This window comes from Pleurodeles waltl, chromosome 10 (assembly GCF_031143425.1).
Source record: "Pleurodeles waltl isolate 20211129_DDA chromosome 10, aPleWal1.hap1.20221129, whole genome shotgun sequence".
In the NCBI taxonomy this organism is placed as follows: domain Eukaryota; kingdom Metazoa; phylum Chordata; class Amphibia; order Caudata; family Salamandridae; genus Pleurodeles; species Pleurodeles waltl.
In genome coordinates, this window is record NC_090449.1 from 56162844 (window position 1) to 56182098 (window position 19255).

Consider the following 19255-nt stretch of genomic DNA (forward strand, 5'->3'; position numbering starts at 1 on the left):
TCCCTGGGAGAAGGAGAAATGGTGCCCAAAGCCCACATGCCCCATAATACTTCCAAGTACAGGCAGTGGGTCACCATTGATGAGCAGAAGGTGGAGGCTCTGCGTGACACAGGAGCCAGTATGACTACTATCAAGAGCCAGCTGGTGTCAACAGAGCAGATAGTCCCTAATACATTCCACCAGGTCATAGTCGCTGACAATCGTGAGAGTCACCTACCGGTGGCTCTGGTTCCCTTTGAGTGGGGGGGGTCTCTGGTACTCTGAAAGTAGCTGTGAGTCCTGCCATGCCTGTAGATTTTCTGTTAGGCAATGATCTTGTGCATACTGCTTGGAAAGAAGTGGAGCTCAGGTCTCACCTGGAGATGTTAGGGTTACCTGAGTGGGTCTGCATGACCACACGGTCCATGGCTGACCGAGAGGGAAGTCAAGGGCGTCTGGAGCCTGGAACAATGGCCCAGAGAGCTGCCAAGAGGAGGGGCAAGGGGCGCGGGAAACCGGCCCCAGAAGTTCCCGCAGTGGCTGACGGGGCTCCTGAGGAGGAGGCTCCCGAGCCAACTGGGGAAGACATTGCCACCCTAGGTGACTTACCTGAGCTTGCTGGCTGGCAAGTTGAGGGTGGACCTACCAGGGAGGAATTCTGCAAGGCGCAGAAAGAATGTCCCACTCTGGAAGGTCTGAGGAAACAAGCCTCAGACCAGGCAGCAGGTGAAGCCTCTGGCGATCACCACATATATTGGGAGAATGATCTCCTCTACAGTGAGCCTAAGGTTCCAACCTTTGGGGCAGCGCGTACGCTGGTGGTCCCCCAGTGTTACCGAACCTTTCTACTGGGTCTGGCTCACGACATTCCCCTGGCAGGACATTTGGGGCAAGGCAAGACCTTTGACAGGCTTGTCACCCACTTTTATTGGCCCAGAATGAGGACAAACCCAGATAAGTTCTGCAGATCTTGTCCTACCTGCCAGGCCAGTGGTAAAGCAGGAAAAAGGGTTAAAACCCCCCTGATGCCACTTCCTGTCGTTGGCACCCCCTTTGAAAGGGTGGGCATCGACATTGTTGGTCCATTGGACCCCAAAACTGCCTTAGGCAACAGGTTCATCCTGGTTTTGGTGGACCATGCCACCCGTTGCCCAGAGGCAATCCCTCTGAGGACCGTAACTGCACCGGTGGTGACCAGAACTCTGATGGGGATATTTACCCGTGTGGGATTCCCCAAGGAGATAGTGTCTGACAGAGGCACTAACTTCATGTCTGCATACATGAAGTCTCTGTGGGATGCGTGTGGTGTGACCTACAAGTTCACCACACCCTATCACCCCCAGTCTAATGGTCTTGTGGAGAGATTCAACAAGACCTTGAAAGGCATGATTGGTGGCCTCCCTGAGGCCATGAGGCGTAAGTGGGACGTCCTCTTACCATGCCTTCTCTTTGCTTACAGAGAGGTCCCCCAGAGGGGGGTAGGGTTCAGTCCCTTTGAGCTTCTCTATGGGTACCCTGTCAGGGGACCCTTAAGCATTGTCAAGGAGGGGTTGGAGAAAGCTCCAAAGGCACCCCCTCAGGACGTGGTCAGCTACATGTTGGCCCTCCGCAACCAGATGACCAGCTTCTGGAAAGAGGCCCAAAGTAACCTTGAGGCCAGTCAAGAGGTAATGAAACGCTGGTATGACCAGAAGGCCACCCTGGTAGAGTTTCAACCTGGAGACAAAGTGTGGGTAATGGAGCCAGTAGAGCCTAGAGCTCTCCAGGACCGCTGGTCTGGCCCATTTGAAGTAAAGGAGCGGCAAGGGGAGGCCACTTACCTAGTGGACCTCCAAACCCCTAGGAACCCCCTAAGGGTGCTCCATGTGAACCGACTAAAGGCTCATTTTGAGAGGTCTGAGATCAACATGCTTCTGGTCACAGATGAAGGAATGGAAGAGGAGAGTGAACCTCTCCCCGACCTCCTCTCTGCCCAAGAAGGTGATGGGTCAGTGAACGGGGTCATTCTTTCTGACTCCCTGACTCTAAACCAGAAAGGAGACTGCTATGAGCTGTTGGAGAAGTTCTCCCCCCTATTCTCCCTTACTCCTGGACTGACCCACCTCTGTGTTCATGACATTGACACCGGTGACAGTCTCCCTGTGAAGAACAAAATGTACAGGTTATCGGATAAGGTGAAGGCCAGCATCAAGGAGGAGGTCACCAAGATGTTAGCTCTAAGGGTTATCGAGAAATCCAGTAGTCCCTGGGCCAGCCCAGTGGTGTTGGTCCCTAAGGCTACTGCCCCAGGTGCGAAGCCAGAACTCCGGTTCTGTGTGGACTACCGGGGTCTCAACTCAGTCACACGGACTGATGCTCACCCCATCCCCCGAGCTGATGAGCTCGTTGACAGGCTGGGCGCTGCCAAGTTCCTGAGTACGTTTGATCTTACTTCAGGGTACTGGCAGATCGCCCTGACTGAGGGGGCTAAAGAAAGATCCGCATTTTCAACCCCTGATGGCCGTTAACAGTTCCGGGTGATGCCGTTTGGATTGAAAAATGCCCCCGCTACCTTCCAACGGTTGGTTAATGGGGTCCTAGCTGGCAAGGATGCCTTCTGTGCAGCCTACCTGGATGACATAGCTGTCTACAGTTCCAGCTGGGAGGAACACCTGCTCCACCTCAAGGAGGTGCTTCAGGCCCTGCAACAGGCATGCCTGACCATCAAGGCTAGTAAATGCCAGATTGGGCAGGGTTTCGTGGTGTACTTGGGACACCTAGTGGGTGGTGGCAGGGTGCAGCCACTCCAGGCCAAGATTGAAACTATCAATGCCTGGCAACCACCTAGAACTCAGACTGAGGTGAGAGCCTTTTTAGGCCTCACAGGATACTACCGCAGATTTGTCAAGGGCTATGGTACCATTGTGTCACCCTTGACAGAACTCACTTCCAAGAAACAACCTAGGTTGGTGAATTGGACCGAGGCTTGTCAGAAAGCCTTTGACTCCCTGAAGGAAGCCATGTGCACGGCCCCCTTGCTCAAGGCCCCTGACTACTCCCAGGAATTTATCGTGCAGACAGATGCTTCAGAGCATGGCATAGGGGCAGTCCTAGCACAGCTAAATGAGGAGGGCCTAGACCAACCAGTAGTCTTTATTAGCAGAAGGCTATTACCACGGGAACAGAGGTGGAGTGCTATTGAGAGAGAAGCTTTTGCTGTGGTCTGGGTACTGAAGAAGCTAAGACCCTACCTGTTTGGGACTCACTTCCGGGTTCAGACAGACCACAGGCCCCTCAGATGGCTCATGCAGATGAGGGGTGAGAATCCAAAACTCTTGAGGTGGTCCATTTCCCTACAGGGGATGGACTTTACGGTGGAACATCGCCCAGGGGTTGACCACGCCAATGCTGATGGTCTCTCCAGATACTTCCGCCTTAGCGATGAGAGCTCCCAGGAGGTCGGGTAGCTCTCCCCACTTTCAGCTGGGGGGGACACATGTTAGACCTGATAGCCTTAGGGTGGTCACCCCTAACTTTTTGCCTGCCTCCCTCCACTTTTTGGACACTGTTTTTGCTGGCTTTTAGACTCTGCGCACTTTACCACTGCTAACCAGTGCTAAAGTGCATATGCTCTCTCCCTTAAAACATGGTAACCTTGAATCATACCTGATTGGACTATTAATTTACTTATAAGTCCCTAGTAATGTGCTCTCTATGTGCATAGGGCCGGTAGATTAAATGCTACTGGTGGGCCTGCAGCACTGGTTGTGCCACCCACTTAAGTAGCCCCTTTTCCTTGTCTCAGGCCTGCCATTGCAAGGCCTGTGTGTGCAGTTTCACTGTCACCTCGACTTGGCATTTAAAAGTACTTGCCAAGCCTAAACCTCCCCTTTCTCCACATATAAGTCACCTCTAATGTGTGCCCTAGGTAACCACTAGAGCAGGGTGCTGTGTGGGTGAAAGGCAGGACATGTACCTGTGTAGTTTACATGTCCTGGTAGTGTAAAACTCCTAAATTCGTTTTTGCACTACTGTGAGGCCTGCTCCCTTCATAGGCTAACATTGGGGCTGCCCTCATACAGTATTGAAGTTGTAGGTGCTGATCTGAAAGGAGTAGGAAGGTCATATTTAGTATGGCCAGAATGGTAATATAAAATCCTGCTGACTGGTGAAGCTGGATTTAATATTACTATTCTAGAAATGCCACTTTTAGAAAGTGAGCATTTCTTTGCACTTAAATCTTTCTGTGCCTTACAATCCACGTCTGGCTGGGCTTAGTTGACAGCTCCTTGTGCATTCACTCAGACACCCCCCAAACACAGGGTACTCAGCCTCACTTGCATACATCTGCATTTTGAATGGGTCTTCCTGGGCTGGGAGGGTGGAGGGTCTGCTCTCACACAAAGGACTGCCACACCCCCTACTGGGACCCTGGCAGACAGGATTGAACTGAAAGGGGACCTGGTGCACTTCTTAGCCACTCTTTGAAGTCTCCCCCACTTCAAAGGCACATTTGGGTATAAAACAGGGCCTCTGCCCTACCTCACTAGACACTTGCTGGAGAAGAAACCTGAACCAGAAACTACATCCTGCCAAGATCTGCCTGGCTGCTCAAAGGACTCACCTGTCTGCTTTCTACAAAGGACTGCTGCCTTGCTGTTGGCCTGCTGCCTTGCTGAACTCTTGTCTGGCTGTGAAAGTGCTCTCCAAGGGCTTGGATAGAGCTTGCCTCCTGTTCCCTGAAGTCTCAGGACCAAAAAGACTTCTCTTTTTCACTTGGACGCTCGGTGTGCCGAAAATTTCGACGCACAGCTTGTTCCGCGGTGAGAAAAACGCCGCACACCGACGCTGATTGACGCGACACCTTCGGGACGACCGGAACTTTGACGAATGACTTCGCAAGGGCAACGCCGCCCGATCTCGAGAGGAGAAATCGACGCGCCGCCGCCGTGAGATCGTAATTTTGACGCCCAGCCCCGCAGAACGACGCGCATCCGGAAAACAAGCAGGAAAATCCACGCACAGACCCGGGACATCTGGTAATCCCTGCGATCCACTGAAAGAGACTGTCCGCGCACCGGAAAACGACGCACGACTTCCCCGCTTGAAAAATAACGACGCAAGTCCGTGTGTGCTGGGGAGAAATCGACGCACACACCCTTTTTCCACGTATCTCTTCTTCTGTGGCCCTCTGAGGAGATTTTCCACTCCAAACCAGGTACTTTGTGCTTGAAAGAGACTTTGGGGGTCATTCTGATCCCGGCGGTAATTACCGCCATGGCGGAGGTTGGCGGTAGCACCGCCAACAGGCTGGCGGTGCTCCGCCGGGCATTCTGACCGTGGCGGTACAGCCGCGGCCAGAAGCGGAAAGCCGGCGGTGTACCGCCGACTTTCCGCTGCCCGTCAGAATCCTCCATGGCGGCGGAGCACGCTCCGCCGCCATGGGGATTCTGACACCCCCTACCGCCATCCTGTTCCTGGTGGTTCTCCCGCCAGGAACAGGATGGCGGTAGGGGGTGCCGCGGGGCCCCTGGGGGCCCCTGCCGTGCCCATGTCACTGGCATGGGCACGGCAGGGGCCCCCGTAAGAGGGCCCCACAACGTATTTCAGTGTCTGCTTAGCAGACACTGAAATACGCGACGGGTGCAACTGCACCCGTCGCACCTTCCCACTCCGCCGGCTCAATTCCGAGCCGGCATCCTAGTGGGAAGGTTGATTTGCCCTGGGCTGGCGGGCGGTCTTTTGGCGGCCGCCCGCCAGCCCCGGGCAAATCTCAGAATCACCGCCGCGGTCTTTTGACCGCGGTGCGGTGTTCTGACGGCGGTACCTTGGCGGACGGCCTCCGCCGTCCGCCAAGGTCAGAATGACCGCCTTTGTTTGCTTTTTAAAGACTTAAGACACTTTGGGGTCATTCTAACCCTGGCGGTCTGCGACCGCCAGGGCTAAAATGACGGAAGCACCGCCAACAGGCTGGCGGTGCTTCCCTGCCTATTCCGACCGCGGCTGTAAAGCCGCGGTCGGAAAACCGGGTCCAGCGGTTTCCCACCGGATTAGCCCCGGCTGGGCTAATCCTCCATGGCGGCGCTGGGATTCCGACCCCCTTCCCGCCAGCCTGTTTCTGGTGGTTTTCACCGCCAGAAACAGGATGGCGGGAAAGGGTGTCCTGGGGCCCCTGGGGGCCCCTGCACTGCCCATGCCACTGGCATGGGGAGTGTAGGGGCCCCCTAACAGGGCCCCAGTATGCTTTTCACTGTCTGCTTAGCAGACAGTGAAAAGCACGACGGGTGCAACTGCACCCGTCGCACACCTGCAACACCGCCAGCTCCATTCGGAGCCGGCTTCTGTGTTGCAGGCCCTTTCACGCTGGGCCGGCAGGTGCTCCCTTGGCGGGCACCCGCCGGCCCAGCGGGAAAGTCAAAATGGCCCCCGCGGTCTTTTGACCGCGGAGCGGCCAATTGGCGGTTCCCGCTTGGCGGGCGGCGACCGCCGCCCGCCAAACTTGGAATGAGGGCCTTTATATCACTTTCCAGTGATATCTCTACAAATTCACATTGCAACTTTATTTGTTTTGACCTACAATTATCCTGATAAATATTATATATTTTTCTAAACACTGTGTGGTGTATTTTTGTGGTGCTATATGGTGGTATTGTATGATTTATTGCACAAATACTTTACACATTGCCTTCTAAGTTAAGCCTGACTGCTCGTGCCAAGCTACCAGAGGGTGGGCACAGGATAATCTTGGATTGTGTGTGACTTACCCTGACTAGAGTGAGGGCTTTTGCTTGGACAGTGGGTAACCTCACTGCCAACCAAAAACCCCATTTCTAACAGTGAACCTCTTGCTAAAAGAACTATAAACTACCACCAGACCGCCATCCACGCCAAATTGCCGGTCAGACTCACCTTGATGGTTTTCCCTTCTAAACGATCCTGACTTCTAGAAATGTTTCTAAGTCCAACTTCATCTGAACTTTTCCTGGACCAATTGGAAGCAGTACCCAGATGATGACAACACTTTCCGGGGCACAACTTCTGACATTGCCTGCTGACAACTTTTGACTTTGACCCACAAGTCTAGCGTCATTAGATAACTGCAGTTGGTACTTTGCGCTTTTGGGCGCTAGACACATCTAGAACTTTGAAAAATAATTTCTCCAATTCACTAAAACAGATTTTTGTTGTTTTGGTGTCCATTTGCTCATTAAAATATACTCTTTTATAAATTGGAGTGGGATTTTTATTATGATGTCTTTTCTACTTTTTCAGTGTTTTGATACTGATAAATGCTTCACACATTTCTCGTAAGTTAAGCCTCCTCCTCTGTGCTGTAGCTGCCAAGTGTTGAGTTCAGCTTTAAATTATTGATACCCAACTGGACCTAGTAAGGAATAGTGTCATTATTACTCAAAGATGACTGACATCCACTTCAACTAATAATCCACTTTCTCATACTAAGGTACTGAAATTTGACAGCGTTTATCATTTCTGTATGTCACCAACTTGTTAAGTTTTTTAATTCTTTTATAGTACCACCTCTAGCAATTTTTCCCACAACAAAATATTGTAGCAAAGTATGTAGCAACAAGCTAATTTATGAGTTTTATAAGGATGACAAATCTTCATGTCGGGTTGCTAAGTTTTGCCTTGCAAAATTCATTTTTGTGGATCTAGCCAACTCTAATTTCAATTTTTCAGCTGATTGCATCTCGTTCTAAGAAAGTATGGATTGTTCTGAGGAACTCTTACACCACCTATTTGTGTATATAGCAATAAATATCCAAAGTACCACAAGTGGCTGGTATAGATCCTGCTTCCTAAGGAAATAACAGCAAGGTACCAAGCTTCAAACATCTTTTAGATTATGAAGACATATTAGATGAATTTTACTAGAATAACTACATCATCTAATCTAAAGTGGCTTATTTTACACAAGAATGTTGGAAGGTATTTGGAAAGAAGTATAACTGTAACTAGGGGAAACATGACACTATGCCAGATAGGCAAAATATCTTAGTGACACTATGCCAAAGCCCGAGTACTGGGGATTCGATCATTGATGCCTTTACGCACCATCAAAATTGTGTTGCTGCTTTACTAGGAGCTAACAACAAATCCCCAGTTACTTACTAGTGATCTTCATGACTCTGAGTGCAACACTTCCTAGTCACTGTCCTTTAAGTTTCCCTTTCGTCTCATGCAATTAGACGCTGGACCCACTCGGATGCGTATTCTTCCACTAAACAGCATCTTGGTTTAGTAGTTCCCAGAAATAGTAAAGAAATAGAGCCCTCAGTAAAAATAATAATTTGGAAAAAATATTTTATTCTCACCCGGAGGATAAATCAGCCCTTGATTTTATATAAAAATTAGGTTTTATCTCCAAGATGAGGACTCAGACTAACAGAGGAAGGACTCCGATGAGGAAAAGGGACAGGGTGGTAATGCCCCAGGGAAGGTGTGATATGCTGTACTTAACAAACCCCCAGCACAGGGCAGTTACATTCTATCAGGTAGATTTGTTTTCTGAAGAAGGGGAATAATAATTTTATGACGATTTTTGCATCACTGCACCAAGGCTAATAGTGTACATTAGCCAAGAATAATATCTCACCTTTCAAGTTTGGGAAACATGCATTTAAAACATTTCAAGATTGCAAGAGCCCCACCTTCTGATTTAGGAAAAATACAGATAAAACATGATCAGTGAGCACCTTGAGGTTGTGCAGTTCTTCATTGTCCTCTGCTACAATGCCTTGCCACTGAATTACGTGGACTGCCTTCCCTACTGCTGCATCATCCGGGCAAATATAGGCATCAGATTTAGCATTATACAGACTACATCTTAATCGACATCGATGAGTATTAAGTATATACTGTTGTTTTCAGCTGTTTCAATTATTTTTATGTTTACGTAAATCTGATATTTTAGTTACTTTTTTGTAAATTAACTTGAGTCATTTGTAATTAATTTTAATTTTAAATAGCAAACCCTCAAAAGGACAAATTAAGGCCTGCAAACCTATGTGGGTTCACGAACATTAAAAGGGGCTGTGAAGCCCCCAAACAAGAGAACAAAATTGGAGGCCAGCATCGACAAAGTCGCCTAAAGTACACACACAGCATGAGTAACACTGCTTTACTCCCTACCCACAACTAGAAATTAAATCAATAACCTTCTGTCCCCTCTGATAAGGATTAGCAGGAGCATGAGACTGGGTTTAGCAGAAGCATGAGACCAGAGCGCATTCTTGCCCTGGCGCATATCGAGGGAATATCACCATCAGGGGGGCGTAAAATCTGGTGCTCAGAATACCCGGCTGTTACTGTACCCAACAACATTTTACTATTAGTGAAAGACCAAGAGGACAACCTGAGCCCTGTTACTTATGAGAGATTTAGTTTTGACAGATTGTCGGTCCTGGCTATAAATTGGGCCACGCTTATATCATTAAGAAAACATTTCTTCACTGGTTGGATTTCCCCAATCAAATGCAATTTGAGCAGAATCGTTATTTAAGCGCCGAGTATCACTGGGCCCTGAATGTAAGCGTAAAGTAGTAACAGAACCAGGACACAGGTATGATAAAGGTTGTTACACAAGTGGAGAAGTGGATTAGGCTTCAGGTTTCAGTAGCTCGAAAAGTATTTCTCATGAAGATGGTGCTTCCCCTAAAACCAGTGCCCCTCTTCCAAAGTGTCCTGATGCCACTCACTGGGGCCTTGATTGAACAACTTAGATCGCCAATGATCAGGGGATCCGCCACCCCAGGATTGCATGGAAAAAATGCAGCTCCCCTACCACAAGGGTGATTATGGTGCCCAAATACCGAGGTCAACTACCTTCTTTCTCAGGCTCAGTTTGAGCATCCTTCATCCCAGAACACCTGGCAATCCCCACACTGGGACTTGGAGGCAGCTTTCAATGCCACCGTCCTGTTAAGATACTGCTTTGTTGCGAACCCCATATAGGCCTCCTAAAGAGATACACAGTGTAAATTGAACTATTTGGGCATAGTCCAGTCTGGACGCAGTGGCTCGGACAGAGGACAGGTATTTGTTGTTTTTCAAGGGGACACCGGCAGCCATGAAGCTAGCTAGCATGGGAGAAACATTTATTAGGCTCAGTCAGAGTGTGTAGGGGGCCTTTGTTAAAGAGTTTAAGTTAAGGCGGATGTGGACTTTTACCTGAGGCAACATTTAGTCTGTAAGGCTGACATCTCTTCTCTGCTGATTCTAACGCCTCAACTGGAAGAGCCGCTACAAATCAATGTGACAAGCGCTATTCTATGTAGGCGCTCTCTTCCATCCACTCTTTCAGGGGTAGAAACACACTAGTAGCTTTAATATTTCGCAGACGTACGAACGGAACCCTGGCTCAAGGTGCTGGATGTTTTCATCACATCCACACTCTGCGTCTTCTCTCGAAAGTGATGAGACGTTTTGGGCAACACAGCAACAGGCGGATCGAACTGCAGAAGTCTGTGGAACACCCACTATATGGCACACATACATTTCCTTGGTCACAGTCCACGCCACAAAGGAGGGTGTACACTTTGAAGCGACTTCAAGCACAACGTAAGTATGAATTATCGGAGCTGGACGATTTACGGCTTAGAATCTTATCCAAAATACTTATACGTAATTTACAGTTGTATAAAGCGCTGAACTCAACCCGAAGGTATCAGAGCGCTTTACGGGAACACCTGTTCACATTCAATTTGTTCCGGGCACGGGAAGGTTAAGCGGTTTAAGACCAGAATTACAGGATTATATACCGACGCCGTACTCGAACTTAATTCCCGAGGTCCAAAGGCGGCACCATTGGCGCTTCGCCACCTTTGAGATATCTGTTGACAGAGAGCTTGAATTACAGTGGGAACGCTTTGGATACCATGAATCAAAAAAAAGAAAAATATTTACCTTTTGAAATCTGCTACTGACAAATGGTTTTGTGCTCCAGTGACTGAAGCTGTAGCAAAAGCCTTACCTGGGATAGCACAATCCCTGCATGCAGTCAGCAACAGCTGGGCAAGATTGTTTAACCAGCCTCAAACCCGTGCTGTCTTCCGATGGTACAGCTGCCTTTGATGCAAGGCACATACAAGCTTCTTTAAAGAGCACGCCTCTCTAGCCCAAAGCCAACCAAAAACTAGCCCCACATAGCCCAATGGTGCTCCTCTAACAAAGAAGGGCCTGTGTACGGTGGTGCTACCAGGAATGCACACTGGCTGCTGGGCCAGCATGTAGAGGTGCGTTGAAGAAAGAGGGAGATTTTAAAGAAGCGCACTGCAGCAAGGGCCATTGCAGACAGGAGATTGCTAAAATAAAGCCATTTTTTGCTTAATAATCTGGAGTCTCCAGTCTGAATGGGTCTGTTGGCATTTATGGAATTCCTCTTTCTGGAAGTAACATTTTTTGTTCCAAATCATAGTTTCCCAGGTCCATGCAGCCCTGCCAGGTTTCCAAGGTCCACGTGTGATGTGCTGCTCTAGTTCAGTTTTTTATTCAAATTCTGGAACTTGTAGTCTTGTTTATCACATTATAAAACATGACTTCAAGCCCCAGAACCTGAAGGCAAAAACTTGGTCTGAAGCAGCACATCATGCATGGACATGGGGAATATAGCAGCTCTGTCAATGTGCAAGGCTGGACTGACCTATAGTGCAGTAAGTAAGGCAGTGCCAGATGGGCTGGTCTGACAGATCAGTGGTTTTTTTAGCAGTGTGTGGGCCGATTGTATTGACATGTGGGCCAGTTTGTACTTTTTATGTCATGATATTACCACAAGCATTGCCTGCACCGAACAAAAATGCTTGCAGTCTCTCCCATACCTTGCAAAATACCCATGCAGCATGTCTCTACAGGTTGAAAGCTAACCTGATTTTCCAACGTGGGACACTTTTTTTAGCTATCTGGTGCACCACCCGCGCATACTTTTCCTTTAGCCTAATTTTTCTTCCCGGTCTGACGCTGTCCACGTGTGAGTTCTTAGACCAGTCCCAACATTTTTATTAGAATTCTGGTTAACTCAAAGACCTAGCACAAAAACTCCTAAAAAAATCACAAAGTATTTTTTTAAATAGCCTAGTATTTTGGCACCAGCACAAATAATTATTTTCTTGCAGATCTGGGAATTATTTAGCCCCACTGTACGAGAAGTAGCCCAATCTACCAACACTGACTGCTGCGGCATGGTAAAAACAAGAAGTCTTTGAAGACAAACCGCTGTACAGTGGAACCGTGTGTGCTGAATCTTCCAATCAGGCGAGAGTGAAAAGGTGGAAGTGAAAGCCCTTGAGTGGCACGGTGTTTAGCACACGTGGCTTCTGCGTGCAAGGCCTGATCAGACTTGTGTCTGTTAGTGCCATGCACCACTATAGCACCAGGTCTCCTTAGGGCATTTAAGGACTGTGAAAGGGTGAACTCTGTATAATGACGCCAGCATCATGCAGAAGCGATTCCATTCATGCTCTTATACACTCAGGCCTGCCAGTGCCTGGCTGCCTGACCCTGAATCGGACCTCAGATCAGGCAGTCAGGCACTGATGTAATGCACCAGTAATTTATTTTGAGCCGTGAAATGAAAATCTTTAAGTGGTCCTGCACATCAGAGTATTGGAGCCCTGAGGCCCTCATTGACTAATCGTCACTGAAGAAGACTGAAAGAATATGAACTCATGCCTGGTGTCATTCCTCTAGCTGAGCATTGTAAAACCTAGTTATTGCAGCATTCTGGCTCTGGGCACAACTAGGAGCATAAGGATAATCTCCTTGAAGACACACTGCAAGCATGTGAGTCACGACTGGAGAGTTTATCCCTCCAACTCCTTTCCCAATCAAGCACATTGGAAGCTAAGTGGTGCCCATTAAAAGCACATTCTAATGTCTATGGAAACCAATCAGTTACTTAACTACCATTAGCCTATTACATCACTGTCACTTAGGAAGCACTCAGCACCACAAATCAGGGCAGGCACTCGCTCACTCAGTTAGTACTCCAGGACAACATTTGTTGACTTGCAAGCAGTTAGTTTGCCCTCAGTGTTTTCTGGGATGTGGAATGTGTTACCCAATGCTCAGGATATACTTTATAGTTTGTGGAAAAGGATGTCAACAAGTACATGATGTCTTAATTTCCATTTTGTCAACTGGATTTGAAGGCTCAATCAAAACTCATCCTGCACAAGTCCAGGAAGTGCAAATTTATAGCATCACATAGTAGTGAATAGATAGAGATTCCCTCTGCTGTTACCACAAGACTCGCATCAAAGAATGTAACATCATCCAAGTTTTATATGTGTTCATTAATGCAAAGCTTTTACAGTTAATGTGAGTGCTGTAGGGTAATAGAGTAAGGCTTGGCTTGCATTGCTGATAGTGTTTTCAAATTAGAAACATGCACACATTTGTAAAATCTAACAATTTTGGAGTATTGCCAATTATCCTAGAATACTTCTTGGTTGTATGGAAATAACTGAAGTGCTTGTGTAGATAAAAGAGTAATCCCACAATTGTTATTGCCACAGTTAAAATAATTGTTTCTGTGGCAAAAACCCTATTCGTACCCCCGTCAAAGTTTGGATGTGTTAGATTCCACTTCCCATCCCGAAACATGAATTTACTCCAGTCCTTACGTGGGTTAAGTCACTGCCCATATCTAGGGAGGCAAAGGTTGGTAGACGTGTGTGAATGTCCACAGACTGAGGTGTTTGTGTGCATTAACACATTTTCTTTCTTCCCCTTGTGGTAGTTTGCATATTCTGTGATCCACTGGATGCCCCACCCGCATGTCATGTCAGTGGGTACTGACGGACCACTGGACTGTTAATGCCCAGCTCTGCCTTTTTGTGCTGCTTGAGATCCATTGATGTTGATACAATGGGGCAGCTGATCATTGAACCTCAATGTCCAGACCTGTCTTTGTTCACTTAGTACAACTCCCTTAAAATGAGTCTGATATTGTGTACTCTCCGAGATCTGCTAAGTGGCTGTTATTTGGTGCTGCCAAAGGAGACCTCTCTCCATGTGGTCTGCAGCTCTGTCTTATTCTCATGCTGAGATTGCTCCCTGAGATGAGTTTCATGCTGTACGCTCAGGGACTTCACAGGTCTCCCTTTGTGTGGCTAATGCTGGCTCAGCTGTTTGCCCTCCTTCTCTCTTTGCTCCCATACGTTAGGTCCTCCCTTGCAAAGAGAAATCCTGTTTTATGGATTTTGTTGGACTTTGACAGCTACCAATTTACCCTGTTTAATTCACAGCTCTGTCTCTGGTATTGTGCTGTGGTCACTCCCATGTTGTAGGTTGGATGACATCTTCAGATCTCACTCATTGTGAATTTCGCTGGGCTCTGGTAGCTGTCGGGCTCCCATGTACTTCTTCCAGGATACCTGGCTCACACACCTCTCTTCATAAACGTGAGGTGTCTCTTCCAGGCTGCACAGGGTTTGCTCAGATAGCCTTCTCTTTCTGTCTCACCATGCAGTTTTCTGCCATAATGACTCAGTCCTTGCCTGTTGGTACATTGATAATGATCATACTGCATTCAGGCCTACACGCTGGCCACTAGGCAATAAGAGGAATAGATTCTACAGAAATGTGTTCCTGTGATGATTTAAATGTGTCTTCCTGCTGCAATAGGTGGCGCAAACTATGCATATGACGGAGAAAGCGATTCTACACGAGGACCTGCGTAAGATGAAGATACAAGTCAAGACCCTGAGCCGTCCCTCCAGCTCTCATCTAGCCCAATCCCCTCTGGAGCTCACCTCCTATTTCACTAAGCAAGGAGGCTGGGAAATAATTGGCCGGTGATCTCTATTTGTTGTGGGTAGTGGCAGCAAGGAGGCACCACAGATCTATGAACGTATTTGGGTGAGTATTTATGACTTCTAGGTTTTAAAAAAACGTACCTGGGGTGAACCTGGAAACCTTCAAAAGCCACAAGCCTTCTCCCAGTCCCTTCCCTCCTAAGAAGTTAACACCACAAGAGACCTCCCACGAAGGTGTTGCCTACACTAGCGTTATTTTTTAATAAACTTGTTATTTTTTTGGTGAGTGCGCATTTACAACCTATGTTGCTTCTTCGAACTGGCCATTAACATCCATAGTCTGAAACTGATGGTCCTTATATCTCTTTTGAATAACTCTGACCATCTCAAACTTGTAAAAACTTGAATGTTTAGAGGTTTGTGGTGATTCGAGGTTTGACGAATTTTACAACTTATGTGTGGTTCAAGTTCAAGTTAAATCAACCCTTAAATGTATCTTCCCAGTTCTGCACGTAAACAAAAACAATGTGTGACAATCATTGCTTGTAAAAGTAGAAGAGGATGTGATGTTATGTTATGTTGTGTCAATACCTGGAGAAATTGGTGTCAGGAATATCCCCGTTGAGAGCAAAACTGCAGTCTATTTGGGATGTGAAATGTAGTGCTTGGTTTCAGTTCCCCTGCAAGGCTCAGAGTAAGTACAAGCGTGTAATGAAATTCGATTGGTCTCATCTAATCTCGTGATTCCGCCATGAGATATGATGGTTCTGGCGATGCAAAGATAAGAAGGATTCAGTTTCAGCATTATTGGTGCACCCCACTGTAGCTCTAGGAGATTATAGGAACGTGCCTTAGGTATGTTTGTGGCTCCCAGAGAAAAAGAGCTACTACGTTATTTGACAAATTATTAGTCCTGCTTAAGTGTGTCTAGCAAAAGGTTTAAGTCCACGCAGGCCCTGTGGCAGATACTTCTATATCATATGTATAGAACATCACACGTAAGGTTGTTTTTCTTTTATAATTAGGTTTACAATCAGTATGGTTGTGTTATATCTCGCCGTCCATACTACACACTTCCCTGGGACCTTCGTGTATAAATGTACTAAACCCTGGGTAGTACATTGGCATATGAGCCTAAACAAACCAGAAAAAGAGTTTTAAATTCTGCTGGCATGTATACAGTGGAAACCAAACAGGGAAGCAGTGATCCTGTGTACCAGGGGGTGATCTAAATTCTTCTGTTACACGATTCCATCTCATATTTTTGGTCAGAGTGACATTAAATAATTTTCCTAAATCACACGATTTGTAGCCAAGTGCAAATGCTGATATTGGCGCCCAGGTGCCTGCATTGCAAAGACAGCAGTTTAGACAACATTTATTCCTTGTGATCTGTGCACAAATATCAGCATGCGGGATCAGGGAATCAAGCTTGAAATGCTTAGACACTGATTCCTTGCAGCAGTACTGTTTATTCACGAACATTCTCTCATCATCCAAGCTGTAAACTAATTGGGCTATTTTGGTACTTTAATCTCGATTTTTTAACCGTTGGGTTATCCATATTTGCACTTTAAAAATACATAGATCGACAGACAGACCGACAAATAGGGAGACAGAAAGACAGATTGATAGATAGACTGACATAGGTAGATAGATAGATAGATAGATAGATAGATAGATAGATAGATAGATAGATAGATAGATAGATAGATATGCATCTTTATCAGCAAATGAAATTCACTTAAATTATTGTTCTGAAAATGAAACCTGTGATTCAACAAAAAGGACGTTTGCATACTTTTTTAAGTGCAAAACAATGATCTTTGTCCAAATCCACCAGAGAAATAAAAATGTTCCAAACCACGACATGTAGGAGCAACGGATGTCCAAAAAGTAAATTAAGTTACGAAGAGAAGGAATTGAAAAAGAAAAGGAAGAAAGAACAGAAACAAGTCTAATGCAAGTGAAAGACTTCCTAATTTTTGGCATACTATGACATTCACATACCTTAGTGTTAGCAAACTTTTAGGCATGATTACTCCAAACATGTAAATCCCTGTAAAAAGTTTAATCAGTAGAGTTGAGGAATTAGGCACAACCGCAGGGGTGTAGCTTAGTCTGTGAGATTCGGTGGTAGGTGTGATTCTCAAATGTTCCAGCTAAAAAAGCAGCGGGCCACAGAGTGAGATGACTACGGTTCGGGGTGGACTGTTCCCATGAGGAGCAAGGTCAGTACTGATTTACTGATTCACATTAGGTGGGCCTCTGGAGCTTCTTTGTTATTTGGTGGGCAGGTACTCTATTGCAATGGCTATGGAGTACCCTGTCCCCCAAGTTCAAAGTCTTCCCACCTGATTTTGAGTCACATTGACTGCAAGTTTTACGCCAAATGAGTAAAATAGATTCAATTAGTGTAAAACTTCCCCCAACGTAGTAGGCACCGTCAAAGACAAGCCATCCCACCATTTGCCCTATTTAAAATGGATGGCCGAATTACTGTTTTTTTACTGTCACTGCCATGTATCTCCTGGAAGTAAGGGACAGTAAAAAATTAAAAAAGACCAGCATTAGCAAAGCCTATAGGTCTCTCCTATCCAAGAGCTATTGGCTTTAGCAAAGTGATTTAGCCATGTTGTACACCAGTGTGACTGCTGTTCAGGATCGCTAAAAGTTAGGGAAGTGTAGTAGGGTAGGGCCATGTGGGGTAGATTGAGTGGAGTAGATGGTGTAGAGTGGAATGGGGTATATTGGGGTAGAATAGAGTGGGGTAGATTGACATAGAATGGAGTGGGTTGAATTCACATAGATTGGAGTGAGGTAGTGAGGTAAATTGGAGTGGGGTAGATTAGAGTGGGAGAGTTGGGTAGATTAAGGTGCTAGATTGGGGTTGGTTATGGAGTGGCGTAGATTGGGGTGGAGTGGGGTAGATTTGGAGTGGGGGACATCAGATGGAGTGGGGCTGACTGGAGTGGGATATACTGGGGTAGGTAAAGTGTAGTGGGGTAGATTGGGGAAGAGGTCTGTGGATTGGATAGATTGGAGTGGGGTAGTGGAGTAGATTGAAATGGGGTAGATTGAAGTAGAGAGAAGTAGCCTGGAGTAGTGTGAGGTAGATTAAGGTGGAGTGGGATAGAGTGGAGTGCGGTAGCTTGAAGTGGAATAGTTTGGGTGAGTTATGGTAGGGTAGATTGGAGTGAAGTGAGTAGATTGAGGTTGAGTTGGGTAGACTGGAATGAGATAGGTAAGAATGGGGTAGTTTGGACTGGGATAGATTGGGGCAGGTTGGAATGGAGTGGGGTGGATTGGAGTGGAGTAGGTTGGAGTAGAGTTGGATAGAGTGGTATGGGGTAGATTAGGATGGGATGGAGTAGATTACAGTGGGGTAGATTGGAGTGAAGTGGAGTGGGATAGATTTGGGTGAATAGAACTCGGGTATATTGTGTGGATTAGAATAGCATGCCTTGGAATGCAGTGCAGTAGATTGGAGTGGAGTAGATTCAAGAAGCATGATTGGAAGTGGGGTAGAGTGGTGTGGGATATTTTACAGTGACATGGAGTAGGGTGAGGTGGCGTAGACTGGGGTAGAGGGGTATGAATGGAGTGGAGTTGATTGGAGTAGATAGAGGTTTACTTGGTGGGGTAGGTTGAAGAGGGGTTAATTGGGAAGAGGTAGATTGGGGTAGGGTATATTGAGGTGGAGTGGGATGGGTGGACTAGAGTAGGGTGAATTGGGTTAGACTGAGGGAGAGTGGGGTAGGTCTGAGTGGAGTTTGGTAGATGGGTGTAGGGTAGATTTGGTATGTCGGGTAGATTGGGATGTTGGGATGGTTAGGGTAGATTGGATTGGGGTGGGATGGGTAGACTAGGTTAGAGTGGAGTGGGGGAGATTTGAGTAGGCTAGATTGGGGTGGGGTGGAGAAGACTGGGGTGGAGTGTGGTAGGTTGGAGTGGACAGGATTAGATTACAGTGGAGAGGGGTAGATTGGAGTAGAGTCAGAGTAGAATGGGGTTGTGATAGATTGGAGTGTTTTAGTCCTGAGTGGGGGAGATTTTCATAGATTGGGGCAGAGTAGGGTAGATGGGAGAGGAGTAGGTTGACATGGAGTTGGGTAGAGTGGGGTAGAATGGATTGGGGTGAGGTAGATTGGAGTGGTTTAGCTTGGAGTGGGGCAGGCTGGAGTAGGGTAGATTGGAGTGGAGTTGAGTAGATAGGTGTGGAGTAGGTTGGAGTTGAGTTAGATAGAGTGGTGTGTGGTAGATTGGGATGGAGTGGGGTCAATTGGAGTGGGGTCAATTTGGTTAGGGTGGGCTAGAATGGAGTGGAGTGGATCGGAGTGGAGTAAACTAGGTAGATTGGAGTCGGTTAAACTTGAGTGGGGGAGACTGCATGGGGAAGATTCGATTAGGGTAGACTGGTGAAGGAGTAATGTAGGGTAGATTGAATTTGGGAAGCCTGGGGTAGTGTGGGTTAGACTGGACTGGAGTTGGTTTGATTTGAGTGATGTGTTAGATTGGAGTGC

General features: G+C 47.0%; 1 protein-coding gene across 2 annotated transcripts in view; it reads right to left on the reverse strand.

Moving 5' to 3' along the window:
* Positions 1 to 11084, reverse strand: part of LOC138261030 (metalloproteinase inhibitor 1-like) — a 73616-nt gene extending 62532 nt beyond the window's left edge. For both annotated transcript variants that reach the window (XM_069209646.1, XM_069209645.1), the window contains exon 1: positions 10952 to 11084. The gene's annotated coding sequence lies outside the window, so the exon portion shown is untranslated. The remainder of the gene's footprint in view (positions 1 to 10951) is intronic.
* Between the last annotated feature and the right edge of the window lie 8171 nt (positions 11085 to 19255).